The following is a 12,561-nucleotide window of genomic DNA, read 5'->3' on the forward strand; positions in this document are numbered from 1 at the left end:
CAGGAATGTAAACAGTTCAATCTTAATAAGTCTCTTATGATTTCTCTTTCCTGTTTACCTCTTCATGTTCCACTTGAGTCCTGTATTTGAAAGTCAAATTTTCTATTCAGCTCTGGTCTTTTCATCAGAATGCTTGAAAGTCCTCTATTTCACTGAATGACCATTTTTTCCCCTGAAGGATTATACTCAGTTTTGCTGGGTAGGTGATTCTTGGTTGTAATCCTATCTCCTTTGCCCTGGAGAATATTATATTCCATGCCCTGCGGTCCTTTAATGTAGAAGCTGCTAAATCTTGTGTTATCCTGATTGTGTTTCCACAGTACTTGAATTGTTTCCTTCTGGCAGCTTGTAATATTTTCTCCTTGACCTGGGAACTCTGGAATTTGGCTACAATATTCCTAGGAGTTTTCCTTTGGGGATCTCTTTCAGGAGGAGATCTGTGGATTCTTTCAATTTCTATTTTGCCCTCTGGTTCTACTATATCAGGGCAGTTTTCCTTGATAATTTCTTGAAAGATGATGTTTAGGCTCTTTTTCTGATCATGGCTTTCAGATAGTCCAATAATTTTTAAATTCTCTCTCCTGGATCTATTTTCCAGGTCAGTTATTTTTCCAATGAGATATTTCACATTGTTTTCTAATTTTTCATTCTTTTGGATTTGTTTTACAGTGTCTTGATTTCTCATAAAGTCACTAGCTTCCAATTGCTCTATTCTAATTTTTAAGGAAGTATTTTCTTCAGTAATCTTTTGGACTTCCTTTTCCATTTGGCCAATTTTTCTTTTTAGGGCATTTTTCCTCATTGGCTTTTTGGACCTCTTTTGCCATTTGGGTTAGGCTATTTTTTAAGGTGTTATTTTCTTCAGTATTTTTTTGGGTCTCCTTTAGCAAGCTGTTGACTTGTTTTTCATGATTTTCTTGCATCACTCTCATTTCTCTTCCCAGTTTTTCCTCTACTTCCCTTACTTGCTTCTCAAAATCCCTTTTGAGCTCTTCCAAGGCCTGGGACTGATTCACATTTTTCTTGGAGGCTTTGGATGTAGGAGCTTTGACTTTGTTGTCTTCTTCTGGTTGTATATTTTGATCTTCTTTTTCACCAAAGTAAGATAATATAGTCTGACTCTTTTTGTGCTGCTTGCTCATGATCCCAGCCAATTACTTGAGTTTTAAACTCTTTGTTAAGGTAAGAGTCTGCTTCCAATGTGGAGAGTGTACTGTCCCAAGCTTCAGGGGTTTGTATAGCTGTTTTCAGAGATACTTGTAGGGACCTGTAAATTTTCAGTTCTTCCAAGGTGGTATGATAAGGGGTGAGGTGTTTACTCCTTTCCTGGCCTGTGACCACAAGTACTCCTTTCTGTCCTGTAACTGTGAGGAGGGGTTCCTCTCACCCGCCACTACAAGCTCCACCATGCCAGCACTCCTCCTTACCCTAAGACTGTGACCCAGATCCACACAGGGCAAAGCAAGAGATTCCTGCCTCAGCACTAGCAAACAGATCTCCGCAATCCCTCTCTGATCAGCCACTGGATTCCCCCTCAGTCTGTGGGCCGGAAGCTTGGGAAGCAGCTGCCCCCACCAGGGCCACGCTGTTGGGGAATGGAGCTGAGACCCCACCTTCCTATCTCAGCACTGCAGAAACAGACTTTTCCCACTGACCTTCTAAGTTGTCTTTGGCATTGGTGGATTGAGGAGTCTGGAAACCTCCACAGCTGCCTGCGATTCAGTCCTCCGAGGCCTGCTCCAGGTTCGCTGCAGCCTGCATGCCCACGCCACACTGCCCTCCACTCCCAGCCTGGCGCGATATACCTTTCTGATCAACCATCCAAGTTGTCTTGGGCTGCAAATTTGTTTCACTCTGTCTTTTTGTGGGTTCTGCTGCTTCAGAATTTGTTTAGAGCCATTTTTTATGAGTATTTGGAGGGGTTTGAGGGAGAGCTCAAGGAAGTCACTGCTTTTACTCTGCCATCTTGGCTCCACCTCTGCCCTTGAGTGTTTTGATAAAGGATCTCAGTTATCATGCTACCAGGGTGCTTTGAAACACCCAGGAAAAGCATCTCTTTAATGTGGCCTGTCTGGCAGCTAGATTGGTACCTTACATGAGGTGCTGGGTAATCCAGTGGGTCAGTGACCCCTTACTTTCTAACTCTTGTCCAAGTAGAGATAGTGATGGACTAGATCTCCTCCCAGGGTCAACTCAACTGCCCCTGGAATTGTGCCATGCATACTCAGCAGGACTGGATAATAATGAATAAATATCAGAATTATGATGCAGAAGTGTGAGATGACATTCCAGTACACTCCCACCTCCCAATCTTTCTCCACCCTGCGCCAAACCTCCATGAAGCTGCTGTTTAATAATCTGCCCTTTGCCCATTTCTCCCTACCCTGGCCTCCCATCACTGCTAAGTGTTGACTTCATATGAAATTGCAGCACCTTTGAGCTAGGAGGCACTGGCAGGTGTGGGGAGATCAGGAAAAGTTTCATATAGAACATGATGCTTGAGCTGAGTCTGGAAGGAAACCAGGGATTACAAGAAGCAGAGGAGGGGAGGGGCTACATTAGCGGGCATAGGCGATGTCCAATGCAAAGGCATAGAGATGGGAAATGGAACATGGTGTAAGCAGAGCATCAGTGACTCCAGTTTGGTTGGGCAATGGAGAGTGTGTGTGTTGATGGGGAAGAGGTGATTAAAGAGGGACCAGGTATGTCAATTGATGTAAAACATGCTTCATAATTTTAATTTGAAATAAAATTTTTCATCCTTTTTTTATTTTGACTTGGATAAAAAAAAAATATGCATTGTCGATGGACTCTGCTTGGTCCTTTGAGGTTTTCTCAAATTCTGGTCCTTGTAGTGGTAACATCTAAGACTGCCGAAAAGGTCATCATTTGGGAGCTTATTATTTCCTGAGGCAAGCCATTCCAAATATTTGTTTACTGTGTTGCATTGTTTTCTCATTGTTCTGGAGATGCCTCCTTCCTCTTCAGTTAGACTGTGAGACTGTTAGCAGAGGCTGGGCAATCCACTTGTTGAGGAAGTCATAGTGGAGATGCCTTTCATGTATAAGGTGGTTCTCCAATAAGGTCCCTTCCTGCCTTTCAATTCCACGATTACATGATTTTGTGAAAGTCAGAGACGGTGAATTACCCTACTTCGGCATCCCCGTTGCACATCACATCACAACAGTAACTAGGGGGTTTGGCCCACCCCTCTGAGAGTCTGTCAGTGGCCCCATGGAGATCATGGGGGAAAGAGTCCTAGCTGTCCTGTTCATAACACACAATAGTGATGGGGTGTGGGCCCAAGACACCTCCCCCCCCCAAAAAAAAAACCTTCCTTAAACTCTACTTGAACTTTTACCTGGTCAAGGAAGTCTAGCAGTCTCCAGAGGTTATTCTTATTCCTATCAACTGGCTCTTCCTTATCAGCTATGCCCAATCTCCCAATTCTTTATTAACCTAATTGAAGTCTAGGACTCCATTGTCTATTACTGGCCTGATAGTCCTGGGTTACACTTCCTATCCTTGATCTTATCCAGACCCCATTCAACCTCCCAGAAGCTCCCATTGGGATTCTCCTAGGACCCTCCCCAAGTCACCCCAGCTTCAAGATCCTCCCTAAACTCCTCCAGTCACCCCAGCTTACTAGCCCCTTCCATCAAGACAACTGGGCATTCCCATCAAGACACCCCTTCTCCCAGCCCCTCCCCCCAGTCACCCCAAACTACTTGACCACTCCTTGATCCCTCCCATAGTCTTTCTGTATATAAAATCCAACCTGGCCACCATTTGCAGGCTGAGACTTCCTCATGCCTGCCCATTTTTTTACAGGCATCACAAATGGTCAAATTCCTTAAGAGTCTGGCCTATATGGCTTATCTTTAATAAACCTTGTCTTTGGCTGAAAGAAGGCTTGGGTCAAATTCATGTGGGCAGGACCATGTGTCATGATTTTGGGGCCCTAACACCTCTAAACCTCAAGAGTAGATGCCCAGTAAATATCTGTGAGGATAAAAGTGTGGAGCTTGAATACCCTACTCCAGTTTTTGGGTCAGTATCCAACCTTGGGGTTGGGCCTGAGCAAGGTACTATGAAATTCTGAACTCTACAAGAACAAGTGCCTAATCATATGAAGATAAACTCTAACAGAGAGCCATAAAAGACTGGTTTGGGGGGATGTCTTCATTGGCTCAATGGGACCTATATTTAACCATGATTAGTTTTAATGATTAATTGCAAGGTAACCAAGACACTTTTTACGGGATGTAAATGAGAGCTCATTGTGAAGGCCTGAGGCCATGATAGCTGAATAAAGACACTCCATTAGAAATGCAAATTTCAAAGAAATAATTTGGAACTCAATTTAAAAGCTTCAGTTAGAACTGTTATATGGACATGGCATTGCTTTGAAATGGTTCAAATTCTGAATCTGAATCACTCCAAGGACCTGGGTCATTTTCCTTCAGAAAGGAGGGACAGAGAAAATACTCACTGACTCTGGAAACACAACTGGGCATCATGGGACTTTTTCCCAGCCTGCTTTGTCGTCTAGTCCTTTGCTAGGGTGTGATTGATTTCTTCCCAAACAGGAGCATTTAGTGCTCAAATCATTGTTTAGCTGCTGCTTTCAGACTTGGTAATCAAAGGGCTCACGTGCATAGAAATGATTTTCCAAAGTGTCACCAGATGACGGCGTCATAAAGCTAAGGAAACAAGCTGTCACCTGCTGAAAAATGAGCATTTAGGGGAAAAGTTTCTGACAAATGACGAACATTTCTTCATAACATTTTACCCTTCTCCATAACTCATTTTGAAAGTGTTTACTGCTCCTTAAAAAAATCTGGGATTGAGAACAGATGAAGATTCATCCAGTAATTTTGATAATTCATCATAGACAAGGTGAGAAATACAGTCTGCATTTTTTTGGCATTTTCCAAAGTCTAGCTTGGCTTGAAGGTAGGGATTCTTCTGGCGCCAACTCCCTGATGTCAGTCAATGAACTTTTCAGTCAATAACATGATATTGATGTGGATGCAGTGCCTAATACAGCAAAGCCTTTAATCCCTATCACCTGCAGCAAGGGCCCTCCTCTATTTCCCATTGGCTGCGTACTACAGAGTGTACAACTTCCCAGTATGTCTCCTACACATTGTCCCTTGACATGTTATTCCCTCCTGTCACATATGTTGCATGACCAGAAAATGGCATCTAAACCCCACCCAGGATGGAAAAGTTAAGTTATTAAGCATGTGAATTCTCTTTCATGTTTCACTGACCCCCTGTCTTATCACAGGGACCTATCTAAACCAGTTCATCCTGTTTCTGCTTTGTTCTTCTGCTGCCTATTACTCTGGTTTTAAAATCAAGGACCCAAATATGGGACAAAATAGCTAATACTATATCTCTCACATAGTGCCATATCAGGAAGGCCTTGTGCTTTGATCTCTGAAGTCAACTGCTATCTAGTGAGAAGCATTGCTCTTCATGACATGACTTCTCTACTTCTGTTGTTTTCAGGGCACCTGGATGATGAAAGCAGGTATCCCCATTCTTATTCAAGGATGTGCTCTGGTTCAATCCAATAAGCATTTATGAAGGGCCTACTATGAACAAGGCCCTGGACCGGTGTTGGGAAAACACATACACATACACACACACACACTCCCATGCCATTAGGCTCTGTCCTTAAAAACTTTACCTTCTATGATGACAGCAATTAGTTCTTACTGACTGAATATTAGCTGAGCTTCTAATGGCTTATGCCTGTCACATGTCAACTGAGCATGCTACCCAGTATCCTCCCTAGGCCTCAGTGTTCTTCTCTATAAAATATGAGAGTTGATTTTGTGATCAGAAGTAACCTATGAAGTTACTTTCAGATCTTAATTTTATGATAATAGGATTTTGGATGTCAAACTGGAAGTGCCTTCAGAGGACATGGAATCTAACTGTCACATTTTACAAAGGAGGAAACTGAGGCCTAAAGGGGTTAAGTAACTTGCCTGCAGTCACACAGGTTGTAAGAGGCTGAGCCCAGATGTGTACCCAAATGTCTGACAGCAAATCTAGGGCTCTTTCCCCTCCTCACAATTGTTGAGGAGGAAGAGAGGGCCAGCTTTAGTGAGAGTGTGCTGTAGTTGCTTTGACAGTTTAATGTACTGTAAAATAGTTTGTTTTCATCCTCTTACTTTCCCTTCCATCGCCCTTTCTCTACATTTTTTTTTAAGGTAGGGGAGTCAACATCTTAATGTAGATATATGTCGTGTTGATAATTAGAAGGTTTCATCAACTGTCCACACAGAAAAAAACAAGTGGATGCAGAATGGCTATTGTCAAAACAATGCTCTGCAGTTAGAATAACTCACAAAGCTGGCCCATCAGTAAATAAGTCTTGGCCAGACACTGAAAATTATCTCAGCCTAGAGTCTCCTCCCAGAGGAGGAGAATGGGCTGGATTGCCCTTGGGGAAATTGCACAGGCTGGTCTTTTGTGTAGCTATAGCTTCTAGTGATGTTGGCTGGCAGTGAGTCTGGCCACAGTCTGGCCAGAAGTTAATTTTGTTTATATGATCTATGATCATAGGACCACAAATCTAGATCTGGACCTTAGTGGTCATTAAGTCCAGGCCTTTCATTTTATAGATGAGAAAACAAAAGCCTAGAGAGGTTAATTGATTTGCCCAAGGCCACACAAGAAGTCACTGGTTGAGGTAGACTTCAAACCCTGTTCTTTCTGACTCTAAGGTGAACACTCTAACCATAACCATCACCATTATGCTTCTCAAAGTACAATGGAAAGGTCCGTGGTGGGCATGAGTATATACCATATAACCAAGGAAGAAACATGCTCAGGAGAAGGGCATAAGCAATGAGATCAGAGAGACATATGGCAGCAAGAAGAGAAGAGCTTGTCAGTCACACAGTAAGTTCAAGGGCTCACTGCCAGTACCTGTGTGGTCATTGCTTCCCATGCAGTGTCAAGGAGAAGGCCCTTAGTTTAGTGTGCTCTTTGGGTTCCCAAGTAGGATTTATGGTGCGATATAGGCAACAATTGCCCTGGGTGGGCAGGCTTGGAGGGGCTGTGATGTACATTATCCAAGGGAATAGCCTCATTTCATCCAATCATCATGTAGCTATGGCTAGAAGCTTTCTGTGTCATGGCAGACTGAGTTTGACAAGTTGAGATCTAAGAAAAGGACAGCAACAGTAATGAGTTTGCAAAACGAGAGGTCAGAACAGAAAGGAACAATGAGCACGTTCCTCCTATTCTGGGACCTCTACCCCTTATTGGAAGGGACAGACCTGAGAGCAGCTGATGGATGGAAGTTCTAGCTCTTCCTCTAAAGTTCAGGCCTCTGGGAAAAGGTTATAGTGGAGGCTGGTTGGTGTGCATGTTGAGTTTGCCAATTGGCTTCTCAATTTGGATCTGCAGTAGCATTAACGTACTACTGAGGGAAAGATCATTGATAGGATTTATTCACCCCAACGTACTGCTGCCCAGGCTGCTAACCTTCCAAACAGGGTGTGAGAAGCATCTCGTAAAATGGGCTCTTGGTGCCAATGTGACATTTAAAAGCGGATCTGTATGCCGCAGCCCGCCTCTTGTTGTCTTTGGGCCGAAACGTTTTTGAATGCTGTTCTTGTGTTGTGAGGTGAATACTTGGCCAAAGCTGCAATTTTATCAAGCTCCCAAATAAATGAGTATGACCAGCAGTCTGACCCCCAGCAAAACCACCACGGGCAGCTAAGCGAATTACTTCCCTCATTACTCTGAAACTAGGAGGGAAGGAAAACAAACTCAAAACCCCTAAGCCCCGTTCTACAATTAGTTTCTCTTTTGTGATTCTTGAGTCACACTCTACCTGGCAGTTGTAAAGGCCATCAATGGGACTTGCACGTGCAAGCTTGAGGGAGAATTTTCTAAACATAAGAAAAGAAACTCACATTCTGGTTACAAAATCTCCCTGGGATATTTTGTTTCTTAAAAATAAAACTAAAAGACAGGAAAAAACCTTACGCATGTGTATATGTGTGCATGCGTGTGTGTGATACTAGAATAGGAACATTCTGGAATGGCAGAGTGGAGAAGAATCTAAAGGGTATATAGTCATCTTTTCATCAAAGAATAAGGAAACTGAGGCCCACAGAAGGGAAGGGACTTACCCACAGTTGTCCAGCTAGGGAGCAGAAGGCCTACTGGCTTCCAGTCCAGAGCTCTTGCTAGGGGTTCATGGCCTCTTGAAGGGTATGAAATGGATGCAGTTGGGTATCTCCTTAGATTCGCCATTCTCCAGACCAGTTGTATGTATAAGTATGGCCTTCTTCCTTGAAGCCTAGAACTGAGGGCCTTTGGCACTACCCCCTCTACTCCCAGTCCATGAGAAATGTATTTATATTTGTGAATTGTAAATCCACTTTCAATTATTCTGTTTCTATTTGAGCACAAGAGATTCTGTATTTGAACATAATAGCACTCAGCAAAGAAAAACAAAAATATGAAATATTTACTTTTCAATAGAAAAAATCCTGAATAAGAAGGACAAATCCATTCTGAAGGCATCAAAGCCTCTTCCTGTTCACCCTCAATCTTGTAGATATCTTCTGTCCCACCCTGATCTCTTGTGTTTTGTGAAGTTGTATCAATTTGATAGTTTGTAGATATGCATATTTGTATGTATTCACGTTTATATCTAGAACAGGGCAGGTACATCATGGGAAGAGAAGCCCAGAATTCTGAGGCTCCAAGGAGGAAGCATTGCCTTCTAGATAGATCAGAGGAGATTTTATGGAAGAGGTGATATGTGAGCTACGCTTCAAAGGATTGCAAAAGGGGTGATGGGGAGGATGGAGGGTTTTCTCTTTACATAGATGTACACACATATGAGAAAACATGCATGTACACGTGTGTGTGCATATGTGCACATGTGCACAGAGTTCAAAGGGACCTAACGGACCCTGTGTACACAACTGTAATGTACCTGACAGATCCTGATCTGTCCTCTCTTTGAAGACCTTTCAAGAGGCCTGAACCAGGCCTACTTCAGTACAGGCCTCTTTGTTAGGATCTTGTCTTCTGGCCTCTGCTCCTGGTTCTGCCTTCGGGGTCAATGGGATCAAGTCTAGTCCAGTCCCTGCTCCAGAGATGCTTAAAGCCAGATCCCATGTCCTCCCCAGAAGTTTCTTTCCTGATCATCATTTGTCATGAACTCAAGGCCCTTCAGCATCTTGGCTGCCCTCTGCTAGACATTCTCCAATGGATTTATGTCATGCTTAGCCTATGAGGTGCTAAACCAAATCCAGTACTCCAGATGAAGTCAGACCAGGGCAGAAGCCAATGGGACTCTCGCCTCCCTGTCCCTAGAAGCATGGCCTTTCCTGTGAGGCCCAGGATGGCTTTAGCCTATTTGGATGCCACATCACACTGCTGTCCCTTACTGACCTTACACTCATATGCCTCCTTCCAATGCCAAGGTGGGAAATTACTCCATGGAGTATGGCATGTACTGGCAAGGCTGGACTTGAGGTCCTTATCAACCTGGTTGCCTTCTCTGAATAGTCTCCAGATTATAAATCTTTGCTAAGCTGCAGCCCCGTAAATGAACTAATATACCTGATGTGGTATGATCAGAGTCCTCACAACACAAGATCAATTTGCTTTTGTGGCCATCCTATCCCACTGAACTCTCAGGCCATAAGATCCCCCATCTTGTACTTTAGGTTGTAGTCAAGTGGAAGACTTTATATCCGTATCAACTTGATATATAGTTTGTGATATATACATATTTGTATATATACATGTTTATATATGTACATATATTTATACATATATATATACACATACATACATATACGTGTGTGTGTATGTATGTATGTGTGTGTGTGTGTGTGTGTGTGTATATATATATATATATATATATATATATATATATAATATATATATATATATATATATATATTATATTATATATATATATTCCCTCCACCCCTGAAACTCTGAGTTCATCAGTTTCAGAGAGGCTTCTCTGGTGAAAAAATTGCCTCTACCAAAGCAACTACAATGCTTCAGCACTTCTAGTCTTGGAGAGCTGCTTGGGGAACCAAGAGGCAAAATGACTTGCCCAAGATGATGTAGCCAGCATGTATCAGATGTAAGACTTGCACCCAGGTCTCCCTCTTCACAAGGCTGGCTCTATGTATCATTGCAATATGCTGCTTTCTATTTGTGCCTGTGAAATGATACATCACTGTTTGTCAGCTCAGCCTTCTTACAGGGACCTCTTTGGATCCTGACTTTGTTATCCAGTATGTTAGCTATCCCTCCCAGCTTTGTGGTGAATGCAAATGCACTGAGCTACCAAGTATGCCTTTATGCAAATCATTGATAGAAATGTGACACAGCACAGTACCAAGCACAGATCCTTGGAGCAGGCCACTAGAGACCTCCCACCAACTTGAATTTGAACCATAATGGCTACTCCTAGTCAACTGGTTTTAAATATATCATCTAATCCCCCATCCCTCCACCTTTGTTGCAGGAATTAAATGAGCTACTTTATTAAATGCTTTGCTGAAACCTAAGCGATTCCTCTGATCTACCAGCTTAGCAAGCCTGTCAGCAACAGAAGTAAGGTTAATCTGGCCTGACCTATTCTTGAGGATGTCTCGCTGGCTTCTGGTGACCATCCCTTCATCTTCTAGATACTCAATAATGCAGCATCTCTTCAGTTGCTATGAAAATTCTAGATTACATCATTAACGTCAACCTCACTGGCCTATGGTTCACCTCTCTTCCCTTTTCTGAAAGTTAGGCCATTTGCCCATCTCTCATCCTGTGATAGTTATTCCATTCTCTAGGGACCTTCAGATATCACCAACAGCACCTCACCTGCCCCATCTGCCACTTCTTTCAGTACCTGAGGATATACTTCATTCATCTGGACCTGGTGAGTTAAAGGCCAGAAAAGTGCCTTCTTACCTGCCTTGGGGTGAGCAGCACCATAGTAGTCATATTTTTTCTGTCCAATGCAAAAGTCTTTCTCCTTGACAGAGAAACAGAGGCAAATTAAGAATCAAGCTGCTCTGTCTTGTCCCTGAGGTCAGTCACCTTTTGTTCCACCTACTCCAAGTTTCACCATCCTGTGATCCTCCTCTTCCCCTCCCACCATCGCTAAAAAAAAAAAATCTCTTGAGCTTTAGAACACCTGACACCATTTATGCTGTAGTGTGCTTTGACATATGTCCCCTGGTCCATGCCCTTGATTCTACCTCATATACCGATAGATATGTATGTGTGTATGTGTATATATGTGTGACACATATACACACGTATATAAAACACACATGCATATATACATATGTATACATATACATACATGTGTGTGTGTTTTTCCAATATTGAGGGTGCCTTGCACCCTAGATTTCCTCTCTTCTACCACCAACTCTAGGATGGAGTTGGTACTTTCCCTCCCAAGGTTCCCATCATTTCCATGCCATTAATCCGCTCTTCTGTGTTACTGAGAATCATATCCAGAATAGACTGTCCCCTTGTTGGTTCTTCTGCTTTGTGAAGGATGACATCATTAAAGTAAGTCAGCAGACGAGAGGCTCCAGATTTAGAATCGGAGACTCTGAAGTCGAATCCTACTTCTGTCGCCTTCTTTCTAGCCTCAGTGTTCTCATCTGTAACACAAGGGACCTTTAAGGTCCTTCTAGCTCTAGCTCTATGGCCCTATGAGCCTATGTTCCTCATCACTATCACCTGCCTCTGTTTCCCCCGAACCATTCGTCTATTGCCTCTTTCTGTCTAGTAGTATTTTCTGCTGTCAGTCATTTCTGTTTGTCCCTCCAAGGCTGTTTACCCAAAGGCCTTCCACCACTCTCCCTCTGCTCTCCCTCTTTTCTGGCTTTGTTCACATGTGTATAACTTCCTAGCATACAGTGCTAACCTGTCCACTCCCTTTTAGCCGTCCTGCTCATGGTCAGTATGGCATGCCCACCTAGACCCATCGCCCAGTGAGGTGTTTCATCTTGGGGCTTGGATATTAACCCAGCCAAACCCAATGCATCCCATCTTTTTTGATTGTGAAGACCCCTTTGTAATATCAAAACATTTCACTGTCCCCATGTGACCTTAGGACCCCCAATTTAGAGCTGGAAGGGACCCCAGAGGTCATCTAGCATGATGCCTTCCTTTTACGGACTAGGAAGCTGAGGCCCAGGGAGATCACATGGGCAGTGAGGAGGCAGAGCTTGGCTTCAAAGCCAAGTCTTCTCCTTCTGTATCCTGACCTGGTGCATTCCTTAAGACGATGATGTGCTGCTCAGACTAGGAGTTCTTTAAAAGGATGCAGTTAGAGATCCTTGTATTGCCGAGAAGGGCTAAGTCTATCAATATTAGTCATCGCACAAAGTGGCTGTTACTGTGTACAGCGTTCTCCTGGTTCTGCTCACTTCACTCAGCATCAGACCATACAAGTCTTTCCAGGTTTTTCTGCTCATCATTTCTTTCTTTTAAAAAAAAAAACTCACATGTTCTTTATTTAGACCATTATAACACACCATT

The 12,561-nt window shown here is 43.1% G+C and overlaps 1 long non-coding RNA gene across 2 annotated transcripts in view; it reads left to right on the top strand.

Annotated features, from left to right (window-relative positions):
• Positions 1 to 12,561, top strand: part of LOC110203383 (uncharacterized) — a 258,087-nt gene that overhangs the window by 137,089 nt on the left and 108,437 nt on the right. The window lies entirely within an intron of this gene.

This window comes from Phascolarctos cinereus, unplaced genomic scaffold (assembly GCF_003287225.1).
Source record: "Phascolarctos cinereus isolate Bilbo 61053 unplaced genomic scaffold, phaCin_HiC Scaffold_8;HRSCAF=390, whole genome shotgun sequence".
Lineage (NCBI taxonomy): Eukaryota > Metazoa > Chordata > Mammalia > Diprotodontia > Phascolarctidae > Phascolarctos > Phascolarctos cinereus.